The following is a 21,019-nucleotide window of genomic DNA, read 5'->3' on the forward strand; positions in this document are numbered from 1 at the left end:
TGTAAAGTTTCACAAGCTTTTGATGCAGTAATTTTGAAGAAAACCTACTTGCTGACATTATTTCTCCAAATGTTTTCAGTGTGTGTATATCGACGAGCAAAGAAACACTGCCTGTTAACTCCAGATAATTCCTTTTGTCTGTATCACAGATGTTTAAATGAGCTCAAGGAACCACAGTTTTATAAAGCATTCTTATAAACCAGTTAAAAGGGCAGACCCAGGTTCGATATCTGGAACGATTACTAGTCAGGGCCTTATAGGTAATATTGTCAATTTCAACTGAAATTCTCCTTGAGCTTTACAAGCCTTTAACACTCTCAAAAAATAGTTCTCGTGGATGAATAATATCTCCGTTCTCAGCAGTTTAAATTTATCACATAAAGGTGAAAATGTGGTTGGTATAGCCATGTGCTTTGTACGCCGTTTAAACCTGCACCAATTTACTCTGATTATGATAATGAGAAAGCTGAGTCTACGTTGGTATTTTGGATCAGTGGAAAGTTTTTTCTGGGCAAGAAAATATTAACTTAGCTGTTGAGAAATGACATGCTCAAACATTGCCTAAATTGAGGAGCTCTGACTTGTTGAAACTCCTTTTATTGTATGCTTGAATGCATTTTGGAACCAAAAATGAGGTGAATAATATTTTGGCAAGTGGAGAAGCTGTAAGGTGGGTAAAATACTGACCTCTGCTCATTGCAATTTGATAGTAGGAGCCTTAGCACATGGCTCATCATCTTGAGTCAGCACAATTTCAGGTTAAACAGAAACTAATTGGCCTTCTCTGTTAATTCTCTTTGGAGTACAGGAGATCACAGATTTTATACAAAGTTATCTATATTACTGAAGGCTGTGGGGTACAAAAAGGACCTAAGGTGAGGAAAATAAAGATTTATCCTGAACATGAGGGAATGTGTATCTGCATTACAGGATTTTCTTTTGGAGGTGGTCAGTCTAATATCAAGGCAAGGAGACCAGGCAATATCTAGAAGGAGAAGAGAACTCATCAGTTAGGCTCAAACACTACACTTAGAAAGAAAGGGACAGGTATGATGGATCATTTGTAAGTAGATTCAACTGTCCTGGGGAGTGGGTTGGGTGAAATTATTTTTGTTGATCGTGAATTCTGTGCCAAAATCTGTTACAGATGGTTGAGATACGTTATATTATTTAATCCTTACAAACACCATATGAAGTAAACATTATTATCCCTCTCTACAATTGAAGAAACTGTAGTTTGAAGGCCTTACATAACTTACCCTAGTTCATACATGTAAACAATGTATCTGGAATTTGAAAACAGGTCTCTCTGGTTTCAAAGGTCACGTTAGTTTTTATTTTGTTTAGTTTTGTGTTTTTTTTTTTTAAGACATAAACTTTCCTGATAATATAAGGCTTATGGATAATAAAAGGATGAATTAAGAAAGTATCTGATGTTTTAACTTTGTATATGGTATGACAGAGGGAAACCAACTTGATTTTCTTACTGAAAGAAAGTCAACTGAATCCTGCAATGTTTAAAAAATTAAAATAACACTTTATCATAAACATATTTTCATATAGTACTAGGACCTATTTCCAGGCTTTCATTTCCAATCTACTTCATATTTCAGATTCATAATATGTTTCAATAACTGGAAAAGCAAAACAATCCATTATTATTCAATTTGATTCATTTCTTGGATACTCTCAAGAATTTGTTCTTCATTATCAAGGTTCACATCATCTTATCCAATTTAAAAGATATAGTCTAATTAAAATTGTGTGTGTGTGTGTGTGTGTGTGTATCACCTCATTGTTTGCAGTGGCAAAAACCTGGAAGCATGTGAAAGTACATCAGTAGGGAAGTATTTAAACAAATTATGGAATATCTATGTGATGAAATATTAACAATTTAAAAAAATGAGATATCTGTATCAACTGATTTTGGTGTATTAATTTACACTTGAAATGTATTTTAAAACTTTTTGATACATAATGAACTGAACATTACTTTATATGAATGCAATCATACAGTATTTACTCTTTTTTTGTCTTGCTTCTTTCAATCATCCTAATTATTTATGCAGTATGCAAAAAAATTTGTTCATTCATTCATTGGTGAAAGTTGTGTTGCTTTCATCTTTTGGTTATTTTACTTACAGCTTCTTTGAGCATTCACATACACATATTTGTGTTTACATTTCATTTCCTTTGGAATTTCATTTCCGGGGAGGAATGTAGACCTGGCATCGTGGGACAGAGAACATCTTCTTGACCAAAAGGGGGATGTGAAAGGAAATGAAATAAGCTTCAGTGGCACAGACATTCCAAAAGGAGCCGAGAGGTCACTCTGGTGGGCACTCTTATGCACAATTTAGACAACCCTTTTTAGGTTCTAAAGAATTGGGGTAGCTGGTGGTGGATACCTGAAACTATCAAACTACAACCCAGAACCCATTAATCTCGAAGACAATTGTATAAAAATGTAGCTTATGAGGGGTGACAATGGGATTGGGAAAGCCATAAGGACCACACTCCACTTTGTCTAGTTTATGGATGGATGAGTAGAAAAATAAGGGAAGGAAACAAACAAACAGACAAAGGTACCCAGTGTTCTTTTTTACTTCAATTGCTCTTTTTCACTTTAATTACTATTCTTGTTATTTTTGTGTGTGTGCTAATGAAGGTGTCAGGGATTGATTTAGGTGATGAATGTACAACTATGTAATGGTACTGTGAACAATCGAATGTACGATTTGTTTTGTATGACTGCGTGGTATGTGAATATATCTCAATAAAATGAAAATTTAAAAAAAAAAAAAGAGGGAAAGCTCAATAATATGGTAAGTGATTAACTTTATAAGAAACTGCCATATTGCTTTCCAAAATGATTGTCCCATTTCACGTTCCCAATAGCTGTATTTGCAGTTCCTCCAAATTCTCACCATTTGATATGGTTATCTTTTGAATTTTAGCCATTCAAAGGTTTTAATAGTAATTTTACTTCTTATACCCCTAATGACTAATAACAATGAACATCTTTTCATGTGTTTATTTGCCAACAGAATATGTCTGATGAACTACCTTATCCTTACCTTTTGCTCATTTTTAAATTGGGTTGTTTGTCATCTTACTACTGAGTTTTGAAGGCTATTGATATATTCTCTGTTTTTAAATAAACAAAGCAAGATATAAAGCCTATGTATACCAAGGACTAATTTGATGAAGAATATTATGGAATATTATGGAAGGATTCCTACCTTGTTGTTAATATTGTTTACATCAGATGTTGAGTAAATTGATGGAGGAAGTGAGAAAAGAGAGAGAAGTAATGCCAGAAAAAAATGGGAAAACACTGAAAAACAGGAAGTAGGATGGTGCAATATGTATATAATTCTGCAGATTTATGAAGTGGCCTGTGAATATCTCAAGATTTCAGGTGAGTTTTACCTTTTTTGTTATGCATTAGTTTTATTATTTTAAAATTTATATAATTGCACAGGCAATTTTCATTGCTAATAAAACAGAAGATCAATGAGATTGAAAATCTGGTCATAGGGAGAATAGTGGAAATTTGACTGGAAACAGCGACTTTGGTTTTAGACACATGTGTGACATTATAGAAGGCTGTGCAAATCTTGTGTGGACTGAAGTATAGGACTCCTTCAATTAAGGCTGCACATATTGTCTTTCACTTCCATAAACTACAGCCTGGAGTCACATGAAAGCTTAGAGAGAAAATAATCTTTGAGGCACTAAGGATACACTTCATTGTCTTACTCGTGAGCTCAGTCCTCTGTTTTATAATTAAGTTTTCAGAAAATTGATAACTACTACATAGTGAATGTCGTACTACTTGGTGAATTCCGGGGCCTTGAATCCTGGATTTACCTCTCTAAATAGACTTTAATTAGTGTTAAGTGCTTGTATTCAGGTGATTGATTCAGCAACCTCCTCAGTGACTCACTTGTCTGAGCTTTTTCTTAGACACCATGGTGATAGCTAGTTTTAAGAAGTTAAATAAATACCAAAATGTAGCCCTGGTTGTTGGGTGTTTTCCTATACTTAACTGTGTAATTGACAATTTTGACACAGATACAACATCTAACAATCCTACAATATCATAACTGAGAGTGACCACTGATGCCAAGTTTCCCAATTCTAGGACTAAGGATTCCACAGATATTTACTGAGGACCTCCTGTGTTCCTGGCGCTATTTTAGTCCTTTGGGAAACCTCTTTGATGAGAACACATCTAATTTTTGGGTGCTTGGAATTTATTTGGCAGAAGATAAAATTATAAAGGTAATAAATAAGTAAAATATGACATGATAGGAGGTAGTAAGTACTACAGAAAGAAAAGACTAGAAAAAGTGGGTCTGGAAGACCCGGTGGAGTAGAGGGGAAGAGAGTTAGCAATTTTAGATAAGATGATTAGGATAAACCTCACTGAGCTGGGGACGAACTTGAAAATGAGTAAATTAGTCATGTAGAATCTGGGAGAAGAGACTTCCCCAGGAAGAGGGGACAGCTAGTATAGAGCCTTAAAGTGGAAGGTTTTATTCAAGGATCAGAGAAAACATATCATGTGAGTTCTCTTTGTACTTTAAATGGGTTATAAAGTAATAAAATAGATTCACTAGTTCTTTAGAGACCAGAAATTTCCTTTTAGCATTTCTGGTTCTGTGGCCACATCCAGTTTTTTGCTTGAGTGCTGGGTCAATTTGGAATTTGAGTGCAAGTCCAAATTCCACAGGGTAGGCTGCAAGTTGGAAATATCTTCCAATGGAGGTGGTATTGAATTCTCCAGGCAAAGCTGGTTAACTGAAGTGGAGATAGAAATTCTTCCTTCTGATTTCCGAAATCCTCATCTCTGGCTTTAGGAACTCCAACTGGCTGGCTGAAGTGACTCCCCTCATTGTTGAAGGCTATCTCCTCTGTTGATTACAACCAGCCATAGATGAAGCCAACTGATTATACATGCAAAATTCACATATAAAATACTCTCACAGAAAGAATCAGGCTGCAGCTTTCTTGACCAACAACTGTACACCATTACCTAGCTAAGCTGACACATGAAACTAACCATCACAAGAATCATCCAGTGCAACTCATGGGTTTGGAAATCCCTGGTCCCTTTAACTCATCAGCCCACACAAAACCTATTGCAGAAGACCTTAGCTTAGAAAATGCCCTTGCTACTTTCTAATTCACCTTTGCTTCCCTAAAATATTTTGCCAGGGCCTTTATAGAAGTTAAAGATGAGCCATATTACCAGGAAGCAAGGAGTAGCTTAAATCATCTTTGGCTGGGTATAACCATCACTTGAGGACTTCTGTGGCCCCCAGAAAGGATTAAATATTCCTTCCTCTGTGTTCCTGGATGCTTGGCTTATACATCCTTAATCTCCATCTCTCCTGCCAGAAGTCCCAAGGCCAGCATGATCACCTCCATGCACACATTAGGGAAATGCCGAGTTCATAGAATTATATAAGCACAAATAAGCAATAACACAAAACATTAAATACAGAGCTCATTTGAAATGTCTTCAATTGCTCAATACCATGGACTAGATAATTTCAAGTAGGCTGGAAAATCTCTTGTAGGTCCCTGTTGGGGATTGAATCACGTCCCAACCCCTGGTCCTGTGTGTGTGAACCCATTTGTACATAGGACCTTTTAGATGTTGCTAGTTCAGGTGTGCCCAGACAGAACGAGGTTGGGCCTTAATGCAAAATGGCAGAAGTCCTTATGAGCAAAGGAAATCTGACCCAAGAGAAGCTATGGAGAGCAGCCAGAAGCTAGATGTCAACAGAACTCAGAAAATAAAAGAGAACATGCCACCATGTGCATTGCCATGTGATGCAAATGCCAATGGAACCACAAATATTGCTGGCCAGCCAGAAGACAGTGACCCCAAGAAGAAGCAAGCTTTCTAGTTTCTGAAATCATGAGCCAATAAATTTACATGGTTTAAGCCAACCCCTTTGTATGGCATGTCAGTAACCAGCTGGGAAACCAATACAGTCCCTGTTAGCATTTCTCCACCTGGCAAAGAAAGGCTGGATAGGTAGCAAGACTTCCATTCATAATTCTGATTCTCTTGCAGCTGAGATTGCTTGCTCCTCCCCAGGTCCCTGAGAAACCACAGGCCACTAGATTGTTGACCATTTTCCCTCCAAATCTGTGAGCAAAATGCCTTCAGCTGTCACAGTGTAAAGCAAGCCAATTTCATTCTCTCCCTCAGTCTTTCTCCCACTTCTCCATCAATTTTCCTTCTTCCCAGAGTTACATTCAATCCATATCACCATTTTTTTCTCTTCCCAGTTCATCCCCTGTGGCTCTGACTGACTGTGCTCCAGAGAAGAAGATGCCCATGGTGCTGGCTGGATGCAGCCTTGGAGATCCTGGAGCCTGGCTGAGCAGGTGCAGTCTGAATCGCCAGTGTGTTCTCATCCATGCAGCTAGGAATTCTTCTTAGACACTGTGATAGATATATAAATAATTTCATTATATACATATTTACTCAACAGGAACAATGCATGGAGCTCTATGCTTAGTGCAGAGGAGTGAGAAGTGAGGACCTCTACCTTCAAAGACTGCATTTCAACTGGGAAAATATCAAGCCAGCTGGCAGCAAACACAGAGGACAGATAACACTCAGGGAGGAGAAATGAGCAACAAGTACTGCCACCAGGGCTAAATGAGAATAAGAAAGGGACGTCTTCAGAAGAGTGGTGATGTTTGTAGTTGCCCTAAAAGGATTAATAGGGAAAATGGCATAAGAGTACCAGTGTCAGCAGAGATATGGAGTGTGGTAGATTGGATTAAGTGCCCTTCAAAAGACATGTTCTTAATCTTCATCCTCGTTTCTGCAAATGTGAACCCATTTGTAAAATATGACCCTTTGAAGATGTATTATTAGTTAAGATGTGGACGCACTTGTGAATGGATCTTCTAAGATCTTCTTTAGGTGCAGCCAAAGGAATGAGGTAAGCTTTAATCTGTATTACTGGAGGTCTTTATAAGCAGCAGAAATTTGGACACCGGCAGTCAGAGAAGGCCACCAAGAAGAAACCAGAAATCAGCGGAAACCCAAAAAACAGACACAAGGAGAGAGAGAGACCATCATGTCATGGGAGGTAGAGATGCAAGCCAGGGAACCCCAAGGATTGTAGCAAGCCAGCCCCAGAACACTACAGACATTGGGGACAAAGCACAGCCTTTGGGACTTTTGGCTTCCGAAACCATGAGCCAATAATTTCTTGTTAGCCAGTCCATTGTGTGGCATTTGTCATAGCAGCCTGGGAGACTAAGACATGGCGGTATGTAGGGTGGAGAGTACCAGGACTGTGTGTGAAAAGTGGCTAGAGGGGAAGCTCGACAGATTGGGGGGTCATCATCACAGAACACCACTCCATGAAACATGTGGAGTGAACTTGTCAGCAATAGAGAGAGACATCAGTAAGTGGTTATGGAAGAAATGAATAGATGAAATTTCCCATGAAGATAATCTGGTCCTACAGTAAAAATAAAATTCATTTTTTTAAACTGGAAAGCTTTGAATTTCCAAAATGTTTACTGAGTATACATGCATAGACTTGTTACATTTAGGCTTAAATTCTTTCCAGGTAAAAAAAAAACATCATTGACTTTGCTGCCTGTAAATTTGATAAAAAAAAATGGCACCATCTATTTGGAAAAGTAGCACCAACATTATATTTTTTTAAAAATCTATTTGAATATTGTCAATATTTTACCTCATTTATTTAGTTACATCTCAATTTTTCCTAATAAGGCTTTGTATAGAAACACAGCTGCAATGCTTTTTTGAAAAATAATTATACTGACTAAAAATAATAAAATATAAAAATAACTAATGGCTACTAGTATTCAAATATACATTATATATCAGACATTGTCATTGAAAATTCATATTTATAAAGAAATTGGAAAGGTAGACATTTTACTTTGAATTTATGAATCAGAAGACTAAGGCTTGCAAGATTTTCCAACCTTACACAAAGCACAAATGGTAGCATGGTAGAGGGCAAAATCTTACCCCTACCCACCATGTATACTCCTTCTCCTGCCCAGCATTGGTGTGGAGTCAACAGTAAAAATGAGGTGTTGACCATAAAATTAAAATGAGCTTCCTAGCAGTCAAGGCAAAGAAAGAAAACAATGCTGATTACACAGCATTCCTCCAAGAATATTTCATAGAATGGAAAATCCCAAAGATGTCTTGCAATAAAAAGATTTCTCTTGGCCAACTAATTTGGGGAAAAACTGTACTTTTCAGGAGACATTCATGTACATCAGGTGTACATCAGAGTGTTTTCCACTTATATTGGGCTTAGCTATGTTTACCCCAGATTTCCCAAATACACTTAGCTACAGAACCCCCATTATTTTTTTTTAAAGCAACATCTTTAAATCTCCTACAGAACTAAAAATAAACTAAGCAAAATTAAATGATGGCTTAGTATAAGGAATAAAACCAGGTCACTAGGAGAAAAAATTTTCCTTGCCGCAGATTCTAAGTGGATTTTGGATGGTTCCATCAAAATAGGGGTTTCAGCCAATGTCCTCAATAGCAATTTTATTCAACATGCAGAAATGTTCTACGTGATGAATTATTAAATCCGGGTATGACAAATTGTTAAATCATAGCTCAGTGGGGGCAGTTTTAAAAGGGCCAATGTAATATTAAGCATATATGAAATCTTGGGGTAGACTGTGAGGTAGGGAACTATGTTTATCCCCAGCTACAGCATCTAATATGACTGGCCTATGTGAGTTCACAGACAAATAGGACTGATTGGGCTTGTTAAACTTTAGGTTAATGACTCTTCATTGATTCAAAGGAGAGAGAGTTTATAAAAATATTTTGTACTGACCATCTTTCATCAAAGTTCACTGGATTCCAGAACATGCTGCCATCCAAAGGCTACTAAAAGAGAAAATTTCGTGAGTTGTTTGTACTTGATTCAGGGCCATGATGATGGCAGTTTCTTTGAAGTACACATGAAATTGAAAATTAAGTGGAAGAGAGTTTGGCAGAGCATATTTGTGGATTATCCAGTCCAAAAACATCTTCAAAACTATTTTAGCTATTTTGATGGACTCAAAATACTTCCAGAACTTTTATTTTCATTTTCTAAGTTGGCACCAGTTTTTTGACTCAGCTTCTCCACTTGGTTGAAGGGAATGTAAGGAAAACTGAATCATGCTTGACTGCTCTGAATTTCTAACTCTGAAAATAGCTATTCTACAGCAGAGAGTCCTTCTTCACTCATTTCCCATGGGCAAACATGAGAAACAGGCCTGGGATGGTACACCCCCGAGCATGGCTTTGAGAAATGGAAGGAGCTTGAGCTCCTTTTAATCTACCATGTTCATTTGCATGGGTATTTGTTGAGCTGCCTCAGGACATACACACATGTTGGTGGACATGGTGTATGGAGACAAAGCTCCCTTTAGCTAGAGCTTAGCACATGCTGGGAAAATTGTGTTTGGTACTGGTGAGAAAGTGAAGGTTTTGTCTGGTGAATCAGCATTGAATACTAGTCCAAACAAATCACAGATTAAGGATAGTAAATGTTACTGGGTATGGGTGGATGGGGGGTGAAGAGATGGTGGTCCATTGAAAAAAATCAAGCACTCCCAAATCAATGAGTTATAACAATGGTAAATTAGGAATAAGCAATATCTGGAAGAACGAAAATTCAAAATAGATCACAGAGAGGATTATCCATCTTCAGCATGTCCATGTACTTTGTTGGGGCTCTATGGCAGATGTACAGGTTTCATGAGAATTACTTGGAATTATCAGTCAAGGCTTTGGTCCTTTTTTCTTTCCAACACTGGGTTAACTTTTCTTTCTTCCTTTGTCATTCATCATGCAAATATTTATTGAAATCCTATGTCATACACTGTGTCAGGCACTGGAAATGAAATTGATGAATGAAGCTGGTGCTTGTGTTCAAGGAGCTTACGGGCTAGAGAGAATGTGGCCAAGTAAACTGGATATTATAGTTCAGTATGAAATATTTTAATTTTGGACAAGAATATGAAGACTCAATGAGGAGAACTCAACCAGCCTTCTGCAGATTCAAGGAGCCTTCAAAGACGAAACGACGTCCAAGTTTGGACTCTGAAGCTGGGAAGATGAGCTGGAAAAAGCCAGGGAAAAAGATTGCTGTATGGCTGCACAGATTGGGGAGAGAAGGAGGTCTATTCTGGTCAAAATGACATTGTATGCAAATATTAGAGGTTAAAGAGGTAACATGTCACAGTTGGAGAAATGAAGTAGTTGTGTTGAAGGTATGTGGCCTTCTGGAGAATCTGACTGAAGCAGTGTGGAGGAATCAAATCACAGAAATGCAGTACAGAAAGGCATCACAAGCCAAATCTCTCCATCCATGTTGTACTCCAGTTATACCTGACATTCAACATTCTTAAAAACTTGTCATTCTCATTCCTAACTTCTTCATTTTCTTTACACCCTTCTTTGTATATGCAATGCCTATCATCCCCTAATATTGGAAAACTCATCTCCATCCTCCAAGATCCAGCATGGGCATCTATTCTCTGATATAGATAGAATCAAGTTACCTTTCTTCTATGTTCCCTGTGAACCTAATACATCCCTGTTGATAGCACACAACACCCTACATTGTCATTATTTCTGTCTTTACTGCTAAGGTGAACTAACTCATGGGGGTAGGCACTAAAACTAGTTTTCTCTGCCCCCATTCTCAATCATAGTGTATAATGTACATTGACACCAGGACAGATGTGTTAAGTGATTTGGAAATTCCTGAGTGTTTTGTCTCTTCCTCGTCTCTAATGTGATGACAGTAAATTTGAAAAGTGCATAAAGATCTTCTCCTACAATGGGCCATGAAACACACAGTTGTTATCCCAGTGGAGGAGATGAGAGGAAGACTGTGTGTCTCCAGAGGACTCATTCATAAGTAATATTACAGCTAAGAGCAAATGTCACTGATCAGCAGAGGGGATTTGGGTAGAACATGTGTGTTGCTTCTGGTTCGATGCCACCATCTCACTCCCTCTACATTTCTAGCTTAATCATATGTGTTCTTATCAACTTTGATGAAAGAGAAAGACTAATACAGACCTTTGGGGGCAGGCATTTGCTGGTGGCAATGTTATAATGGGCTAAAAGAATAATTCATTTTTTGAGACAAAGACATGTATGAGGGAGATTTTGAAGAAAAATCGGTTCAGCTTGGCAAATAATTGGGTATAGACTCCAGATGGGGTCAGAACTATGTCTAAGTGTCATATTATTTGGAAACTTTTGAGAACACTGGTGCCAAATACAGAAGATACCATGGCATGCATATCTCTTTCCAGTTAAATCCTCATGTATCCTCCCCATCTAGCTGGTCCAGGCATCCTTTACTCTCCACTCAGACAAGACTACCAGAAAGCTCCATGCTTCCTCCTCTCCCTGTCCTGCTCCTTCTGCCTAAAACACTTTTACTCCTTGACTACTGTTCTAGTTTGCCAATGCTGCCGGGATGCAAAACACCAGAGATGGATTGGCTTTTATAAAGGGGGTTTATTTGGTTACAGTTACAGTCTTAAGGCCATGAAGTGTCCAAGGTAACACATCAGCAATCAGGTGCCTTCACTGGAGGATGGCCAATGGTGTCCGGAAAACCTCTGTTAGCTGGGAACACACGTGGCTGATGTCTGCTCCAAGTTCTGGTTTCAAAATAGTTTTCTCCCAGGATGTTCCTCACTAAGCCGCAGCTCCTCAAAAATGTCACTCTTTGTTGCTCTTGGGACGTTTTTCCTCTCTTAGCTTCTCTGGAGCAAGAGTCTGCTTTCAATGGCTGTCTTCAAGCTGTCTCTCATCTGTAGCTATTCTCTCAGCTCCTGTGCATTCTTCAAAGTGTTCCTCTTGGCTGTAGCAAGCTCGCTCCTTCTGTCTGAGCTTATATAGTGCTCCCGTAATTTAATTTAGACCCACCTTCAATGGGTGGGGTAACACCTCCATGGAAATTGTCCAACCAAAGTCATCACTCACAGTTGGGTGTGTCACATCTCCATGGAAACACTCAAAGAATTAAAATCTAATCAACACTGATACGTCTGCCCACACAAGATTACATCAAAGATAATGGTGTTTTGGGGGGCATAATACATTCAAACTGGCACAACTACCTAGGAAACTCCTACTTAATCACACATTACCTCACCCCAATGTCCCCGCCTTCTGATGGTGTTTCCTCTTGTTCTTACTTTCTGATAAGAAATCTGGTTCTCCCCCAGCTTCGTGCTGCCATGTTACGCACCACCCTCCACATGGTAGGATGGATATAACATCTCCATCTCCCACTAGGAAGTTCTGATCTAATGGAGAATAGATGTAAGAGACCAATGGAAATCAAAACATGAGCTTTGTTACAGGTGACGCTGGATTGGCAAAGCCCCTATGGACCATAGATATTCCATTCATATCCTCCTAAATGGATTCTAGGCAGCCAGTCTCAGAAAAACTGCAGACTTGCCCTTTAGTGGCTTAGCCTGCCCTAAGTCCCAGAGGTTGAGCATGTGGAGAAGGCAATAAGTGGAAAGAAAGATCAAAAGGTTCAGCTTGAAGTCAGGGCAATCAGAAGTTCTTGGAAGATCTGAATTTTCCACTAGATAAGCCATTTCCTAAACTTCTTCCATAAGAAAGATGCTTCATGAGAAACAGAAGGGAGATACTTCCAACCTGGCAATTCAAGAGGACAGAGATCTTATTTTATGGGCAAGGGAAGAAATGTGGGGCAAGAGGGGAGAAAATCCCTCTATAGTTCTCCATTATCCTCTATAACAGTATACCATTTTCACAGAAGTTATCACAATTTAAATTAAGCTCAATTGTTATTATTTACTATCATCTGTCTCCTTCCCAAAAATATAAACTCTTCAATGATGAAGACAATATCTGTTTTATTTATGAAAGTCCAAACTTGATTCTTAGTAAGCATTCAGTATTTTGTGGTTACTGTTGTTAAATGTGTGAGTGATTAAGAGCCAATGGTCACAGATGGAAAAAGAATATCCAAATACGCCCTCCAGAAAAGGGTGTGAAGCAGTGTTCAGAGAGACAGAGAAGAAGCTACCAAGAATCAGGGTTGTAATTACGGACCATTGAGATAATGACTCAACCAAGGGGTATTTGGAACTGATGGGAGCTGGGCCTGTGTCTGGGAGTGTGTTGAAGGACTCAGTTAAGTTCCCAGGAAGGGCTTGGAAGGGAATCACTGCCAATGCCACTGAAGCTCTGTTATGTTCTGTTACGTTCTGTGCATATGTGTGGGGCCTGAATGTGTTTGTGTTGGAAAGGGCCTTGAGACACAAGTTGTTCTGCAGATTATCCTGCCTTCATGCATGAGAGAGTACAAGTGTAAGCACTCCCCGGTTTGTCTGGGCATCAGAATTGTCCATCAACCTTATTAAAATGCAAGTGATTTTGCCCCATTACAGGCCATATCTGTACCTGCTGATGAGGATCTTGGGAACGCCTATGTGGTACCCTACATTTCCTGAGGGTCTCTGATAGTAGGAAATGCCTCACCTATCTTCCTTCCCAGGAGGAGGATACTTACAGACTGCAGACTTCTTTTTCTTAGGGGTTATTGTCTTTTCATGTATCTCCTCTCTTCTTGCCTCTGTCTGTAATTCTCAATATCCTCTAAAATGGGGGTAGTAATATCTCAGTTGTTTATCTGGTTACAGGGATGTAAGGATATAACATATTGGAAATCATCATAGGGATGTACTTTATTATTCAAAGTTTCTGAAACTAAAACCACTTTTCTAGAAAAGGAAAGCATTAATTAACAACCTACAGGTCAGTCTTATTCTACAAAATTTCTCATGAAAATCCTCTAAACATGAGTTTCATGTGGCTGTTTTGTGCCATGATGAAGCAAGCTTTTCCTGCAAAGACCTGTGCAACAGGAGCTCAAGTCAGGTCCAAAGGAGAAAAGCTGGCAGAAAGTTACTGAGCTGTAACATGAGAAATAAGGAAAGACAGCTGGTTTCAAGTTTCACCTCTGCCATAGTTTGCTTTGTGGTGCTGGGTGCAGGGCAAACAGATCACTCTCTATTTCTCTACATCTACAAATCTTAGGAAGCAGGAGAATGGGAACTAGGTAAGGAGTTTTCAAAGAAGTGCAGAGAAACCAGGAATAGCTAGAGGAAATGAGGGAAAATAGGAAGCAATTTGGTGGAACTTCAGCCATATTCCTCATCCTAGTCCAAGCAACTCAATTTTTTTAAAAATTCAGTTTTACTGGGATATATTCACATACCCTACAATCATCCACATTGTACAATCAGTTGTTCACAGTACCATCCTACAGTTGTGCGTTCATCACCAAAATCAAACTTTGAACATTTTCACTACTCCAAAAAAAAAATTAAAACAAGAATAAAAATACAAGTAAAGAAGAACACCCAAAACATCTCACTCCCCCATTCTCCCTATTATTCATTTAATTTTTGTTCCCATTTTTCTACTTATCTGTCCATACACTACATAAAGGGAGTACGAGCTACAAGGTTTTCTCAACCGCACAGTCACAACATGTATACAATCATCTTCAAAAATCAAGGCTACTGGGTTGCAGTTCAACAGTTTCAGGTATTTACTTCTAGCTATTCCAATACACCAAAACCTAAAAAGGGATATCTATATAATGCATAAGAATAACCTCCAAAATGACCTCTTGACTCTATTTGAAATCTCTCAGCCACTGAAACTTTATGTTGTTTCGTTTCTCTTCCCCTTTTGGTCAAGAAGACTTTTGCAATCCTACAATGCTAGGTCCAGGTTCATATCTGCACATCCCACATTGCAGGAGATCAACACCCCTGGGAGTCGTGTCCCATGTAGTGGGGAGGGCAGTGAGCTTACTTATCAAGTTGGCTTAGCAATAGAGACCACATCTGAGAAACAAAAGAGGTTCTCTCAGGGTGACTCTTAAGCACCATTATAAGTAGGCTTAGCCTCTCTTTCAAGCAACTCTATTTTACATGTTTGGGGCATTGGTTTTCTATATAGATTCTTTATGAAGAAAATGATCTGGTGTAGGAAATAGTTTAGAAACCATTCAGGTAGATGAAGGTGGTCTTTATGGTATACATCAGTCAGTCTTTCAGACATAACAGAAGTCCAATTCAAATTAGCTCAGGCAGTAAAGGAGATTTATTAGAGGCATACCAGAATTGCCAGAATCAAAAGGACAAGCTTAAGAGCTACAAGTTCTGGAGACCTCACAGAATGGTGTCAAACACTCAGTGAAAACTGCTCTCTCCTTACGAGTGCATTTAAGGAGAAAAATATTGGAGAAGATTTTAATTGGCTCAGTAGGTAGTATACATCTAATATTAGAGCAATAGCTGTGGTCAAGGGATAAGATGCTATGAGGGGCTCAGTGTGGTCCAGGCCCATCCCTGCAATTAAGGAGTCTGGGTTGGCTATCACCAAGAAGAAACACATGTATGCTAAAACAGAATCTTGTCATAACATGGTCATGTACCATAGTAACTGGAAAATATTGCAGGAGCAAATAATTTGCTGGCTACATGTAGGGGTTGATCCTATCTAGATAGATGCTTTCTAAAGGAGCAGTGCCATAGAATCTCTGAAGAATAGAAGGACTTGATGATCCTTTATTTCTCCAACAAACATTTAATGATGGCCTATATGTCTCGGCCACCCAGAATCAACTCTGAACTCTTCTTGTTCATGGTTGAATGATTAACACCACTAATTTCATTGTTTTTCCACATGGCTCTTATTTTCTAGTTTTCATGTTAATCAATTGTTGGCATGCATCTGTCTCTACATTCCAGAGCTTCTCTCAGAAGCTCCCAGGTGAAGAAGTCTGTGTTTTTTTCCTATTACTGCTGTAACAAATTACCACAAGCTTAGTGGCTTAAAACAGCACTCATGAGTTATCTCACCATTTCCATGGATCAGAAATCCAGGCACAGTGTGCCTCAACTAATTCTCTGCTTAGGATCTTGAAAATTGCAAATCAAGGTGTTTCAGGGTCACGTTCCTCTCTGGAGGCTCTCGGGGAAGAATCACTTCCAAGCTCATTCAAGTGGTTGGGAGAATCAGATCCGTATGGCCAAAGGCTGGAGATCCCCCATTTTCTTGTTTGCTGTCTGCTGGGGGCCTCTCTTGGCTCCTTTCCTAATTGTGGTGCTCTTTGATCTTTACGCCAGCAATAGTGCATTGAGTACTCATGCTTCTATGCTCTCTAACTTATTCTTCTGCCATATCTCTTGGCTTCCAGCCAAAGAAAGGTCCTTGCTTCTAAGCACGCCTGTGGTTAGTTTAGGTATACCTGGATAATCCAGCACAAACTCTCTATTTTAAGGTTCATAACCTTAGTCCCCTCGCCATGGTACGTAACATATTCATAGGTTCCAGCGATTAAGGCATAGACATCTTTGGTGGACAGCTGTGCCTACCACAAGGCCATATGCAAATTGTATCAGGCTCCAATACTCACCTAGGTGGTGTTTGGGATTTAAGAATAAACCCCATCAATGGAACTATTAAACAGGCCACTGTTTAATTCTACTGTTTTGTTCTGACCATATGAAAGTCAAGGTGCTCTGGAGATGGAAGTGAAATCCTAGGAGCAATATGGCCAACCAGGGCAGTGGCTTTCTTGTCACTGTCTCACTTTTCCAAGGGAATGAATACAGTGGAAGGAAGGACAGAGTGACAAAGGATCTGGGGAAAAAAAAGGAGAAGGACTCCCTCTGAGGCTACACTACCGGCTTCAGTGACATAAGGGGATTGGGCTGGAGAGGGTGCAAACTGGATGGTCCCCAATTTTGCAGTACCCTCACCACAGCCCTCTCCAACCTCTTGCTGCTGTTCTTGGAGGTCCAAAGCCTCCTCACCTCATCCTCACTCTGCAGACCTGCTGGGGCCCTGTTCTTGGAGAGCCACCCCTTTGCCTCTCACCCCAGGGGCAGCATCCTTGGGCCCCATAAGCTGCACATCTTACCCAAGACCCTTATTCTTAATTCACCTCAGACAGTGGAAGTGACCTAAGCAGGAAAAAATGGCTATTGTGGCCAGTGATACACTAGGATTTCCAAGTCATCATCTATTGTTTTTGTTTTCCTAATTTATGTCAGTCCTCCCTTCATTATTTTTCTTTCATTCCTCAACATGAAAACCTCTTTAATGAATTTTTAAATAGAATACACTTAAGTGGTTTTATCTTAGTTGGATACTCATCCAAACTGGCAGAAATATTCCTATATGTTAAAGTGTGGGTATCACTGGGGGAAGACTATTGAAAATGCAGTACAAAAGACATGCTGCATTTAATTTCAATTCTCCACCAAACACATCTGTGGCCTAAAGTCCTCTCCTCCCTCTTTTTACATGTATTCCTTCCAGTTTAAGCAGTTAGTCAATTTGCATTCCTTCACAAGGAAGATTAAAATCTCAAATGAACCAAATTTAGTTTTAAAAGTGCCTTGCCAGCAAGGCACCATCCTGCTCCAAATATGCCAAAAAGCTGGAAACAAATAAAATAAAATACACAGTACATAATCAGACCCAAAAGGAAGAAAGGGGACTGCTGAGATGTTAGGGATTGAACCCTGTCCCCCACAAAAGGCAAGTTCAAGTCCAACCGCCTGGTCCTGGAGGTGAGATTCCATTTGTACAAACTGTAGGATCTTTGAAGATGTCATATTTAGTTAAGGTATGGCCAAACGGAATGAGGGTGGGCATTAATCCAATATGACTAAAATGTTTATGAGCAAAGGAAGTTGGACATGGAAATAGGAGACAGAAGTTTAAATGTTGATAACCTCTCGCTACCTCATTCACTACTACCATCCTGTCTATCACCACCAGGAATATTGAAAAGTCTCTTAAGAGTCTCTCTATTTTTGTCCCAGCAGGCTTTTGTTCTGTCTCTACCACAGAAAACATAGTAGTCCTCTAACAGACAAGCCAAACCATGCTCTGCTACTCTCAATTCTCTCCAATGGTTCCCAACTCAAAGTAAAAGCCTATCCATACACTTACTTACCAGGCCCTGCATCATACTGATCCCCTCATCTCTGATTTAATCTCCTACCACTCTCCCCTCCCCTTGTTTTGCTCTATCCACCCATGTGCAGGTCTACTCCCACCCCAGAATCTCTATCTTACTCCCAGTGCCTGGAAAGCTCTCCCCAATATGCCCATGCTCTTCTTTCTCTGTTCTTTTTTTATTTTTATTTTTATTTTTTTTTTTGATTGGTTCCTTCTTTTTTTTAATGAGAAAACCATTGTTTATTTAACCAGTCCCTACAGAGGGTAGGGTGGTGGCAGTATTGCCACTTTTTTCCTGTACAACTTCATCAAACATCCATGCACTTGCCCTCCAGAGTAGACATTTGAAAACTCGAATTGCTTTATTGCAGAGTGCATAGGACTGCAAGTTTTTTAGGTTGATTCTTAATTCTCCAAATAGCTGCAAGAATTTACCTTTATATACTATGTAAAATTGGGCATAAATAAATTAGAAGATAGGTAAATAAGTAAATAAAACCTCTTCCTCATTTTTAACCTCTATATTTTTCTCCTCACTTAACTGACAGACTATATAGTTTACTTGCTTCTTTCATTTTGCTCCCACTGCCAGTAGAAAGTAAGCTCCACAAAGGCGGAAAGATGTACCTCTTTTATTCACCCACGATCTTCAACATTTAGAGTAGTGTCTGGAACATAATACGTTTTAAATAAATATTTGATGAATGAATAAACGAATGATAGTAGCTAAGAGTTTCTTAGACATGATTAAAGACGTGAGTTCTGAAACTAAAATGCACAAAAGAAAAACGCATAAATACACATCTAGCTATATCCCAGTAAAACTGCAGAATATCAAAGTAGAGAAAAAACCTTAAAAAAAAAAAAGATAGAAAACAATTAGAATTATAGCAGAATTTATATGAACAATATGATTAGCCAGAAAACAATTGACAAGCATCTTCAAAAACAAAAATAAATTCAGGAAATATTTTGTACTAGCTGAACTATAAAACAAGCTTAATGGTGAAACAAATAATTTTCATGAAATTAAAGACTGAGAGATTTTCCTTGAAAGAACTACAAAAGGATGTTCTTCAATAAAAATAATTTAAAATAAAAGAAATGAGAGAGAATGGACAAAATGTCATTCTAGCAAGCTGGATAATATATTGGGCAGTCAAAATAAGTAAATAGGCTTTATAATTAAAACACATTATAATATTAATGAATACTTTTCTTTCAAATACAGTGGAATAAAATATTACCAGCCACAACCAATAATTTGAAAAATGTTTTAAGTTTATCCAGTTTGTCAAGTTGGTCTTTATCTCTCCTAATTTTTTTACCAGTTTTTGTGTTGTTTCTTTATGGACTTTTAAGAAATTTCTGTAGTTATATTTTTAATTTCTGAGAGCTCTTTCTGTCTTCTCTCTCTCTCTCTCTCTCTCTGCTTGTCTGTCTCTCTCTTTTTCTCGGTTTGTTCCTTTCCTGATAACCCCTGTGAATTAAGCCTCTTACCAAGTTAAGGAGAGAGGCGTGAAACACACCTGGATCTCTGCTTACAGTCAAGCCGAAGAGAAAAGATGGGTTCATGTCCTGAACATTTTCCATTTGCTTCTCCAGATCCATTTTCCACCTTTGTTGTGTTTTCTGTCTGAGAAGGTTGACCTGCACAATCTCTGGAACTTCCCCACCCTCCTTATCTGCTCTTTTAGCCTCTAAAGAGATTTACTATTTTGTTATATTTTAAAGCAAAACTGCATATCTAGGGGAAAGATAACAGAGTTTTGTGCCACAGGAAAAGATGTGAGGATGCAGGGATGGTGTACCACATGCTCCTTTGACTGGCTCTGTTTCACTAGTGCAAAAAGCAGAGGAATTGTAGAGAAGGAGGATAGATGAAGACAAACTTACAAAGGGTAGGTAGCTCCATATGGAAGTGTCATGCAGAAAGGCAATATATTAAAACTAACTCCATGAGGTGGCAATGGCAACCATATCTGAAGTACCAGACATGGAATTTTACTGAACATAGCTCCTGGCATCTGGTAGGCAGCTAGATAGCTATTGAAGTGGGAAGTGATTCCTTCCCATCCCCTAGGTATTCAGAACTGAATTTGCAAGGCAGGGACCACAGTAAACCTTGCCTCAATGTGCTGGGAATTTCCCTGCTTTCTATCACAGCATAGTTTGGAGGAAACTTAACATACCCATGGAATAATATGCTCGAATTTTACATTGATGATATCATGCTACCAATCGGATGAGCAGAGGCACTTGATAAGCATGAACAGGGTGGTAGATAAACCTCACCAAAGACTAGAGACTCCCACGATGGTGAAGTTTCTAGGATCCAGTGGTGGTCTGGGACATCTCAGCAATTATTCTAGAGTGAATTACTCTTATGGGTAAGGTTCCCTCCAGGAGACAGACTCTGCAGTGGAGTCCAAAGAACAGGAGGGAGAATAGCTGGGTGAAGACAGTGCAAAATCTAAGTTCCTGGCTGTTGTGCATATCTTCCCGAGGTCTCACCCTGTGTTAGCAGAACTTCTCAGTCCGCCCTTTTTCTGTCTACACTGGGGTTCAGTTATGCTTGTTAAAGTGACCTGTGTATAACCCTGAAATTTTGGAGTGAACCATCAGAAATTACAATTTGTCCTTTCCTTCAACTCCCAGTGTTAGGGAGATCCTGGGACACATAATTACATGTGTTCCTCCTCAGTCAGGAGTGTAGAATGACGAAAGAAAATAAATCTGGCAGACAGCAGGGTGTTAATGAGGCAGTTTCTGGGAGGCGCAGGTGCAAAGGGAAAAAAGCTTTGAAGTCAAATGACATAATGTGTTTGGGTGGAAGTGAGTGGTCCTGGGGAATCCAGAATGAATAATCTTTATTTATTTATTGACAGAGTTCAGATACAGCAAGACTTTTTATTCTGCCCACCGACT

At 39.0% G+C, this 21,019-nt stretch overlaps 1 long non-coding RNA gene across 1 annotated transcript; it reads left to right on the top strand.

The window, feature by feature from the left end:
- The first annotated feature begins 587 nt into the window (after window positions 1–587).
- On the top strand, window positions 588–7,825 carry LOC119535098. The gene is made up of 4 exons (XR_005217165.1): window positions 588–670; window positions 3,269–3,421; window positions 6,310–6,408; window positions 6,516–7,825. It is a non-coding gene; the product is annotated as an uncharacterized LOC119535098 (long non-coding RNA).
- Window positions 7,826–21,019: the final 13,194 nt, after the last annotated feature.

Source organism: Choloepus didactylus, chromosome 5, assembly GCF_015220235.1.
Source record: "Choloepus didactylus isolate mChoDid1 chromosome 5, mChoDid1.pri, whole genome shotgun sequence".
NCBI classification, from domain to species: domain Eukaryota; kingdom Metazoa; phylum Chordata; class Mammalia; order Pilosa; family Megalonychidae; genus Choloepus; species Choloepus didactylus.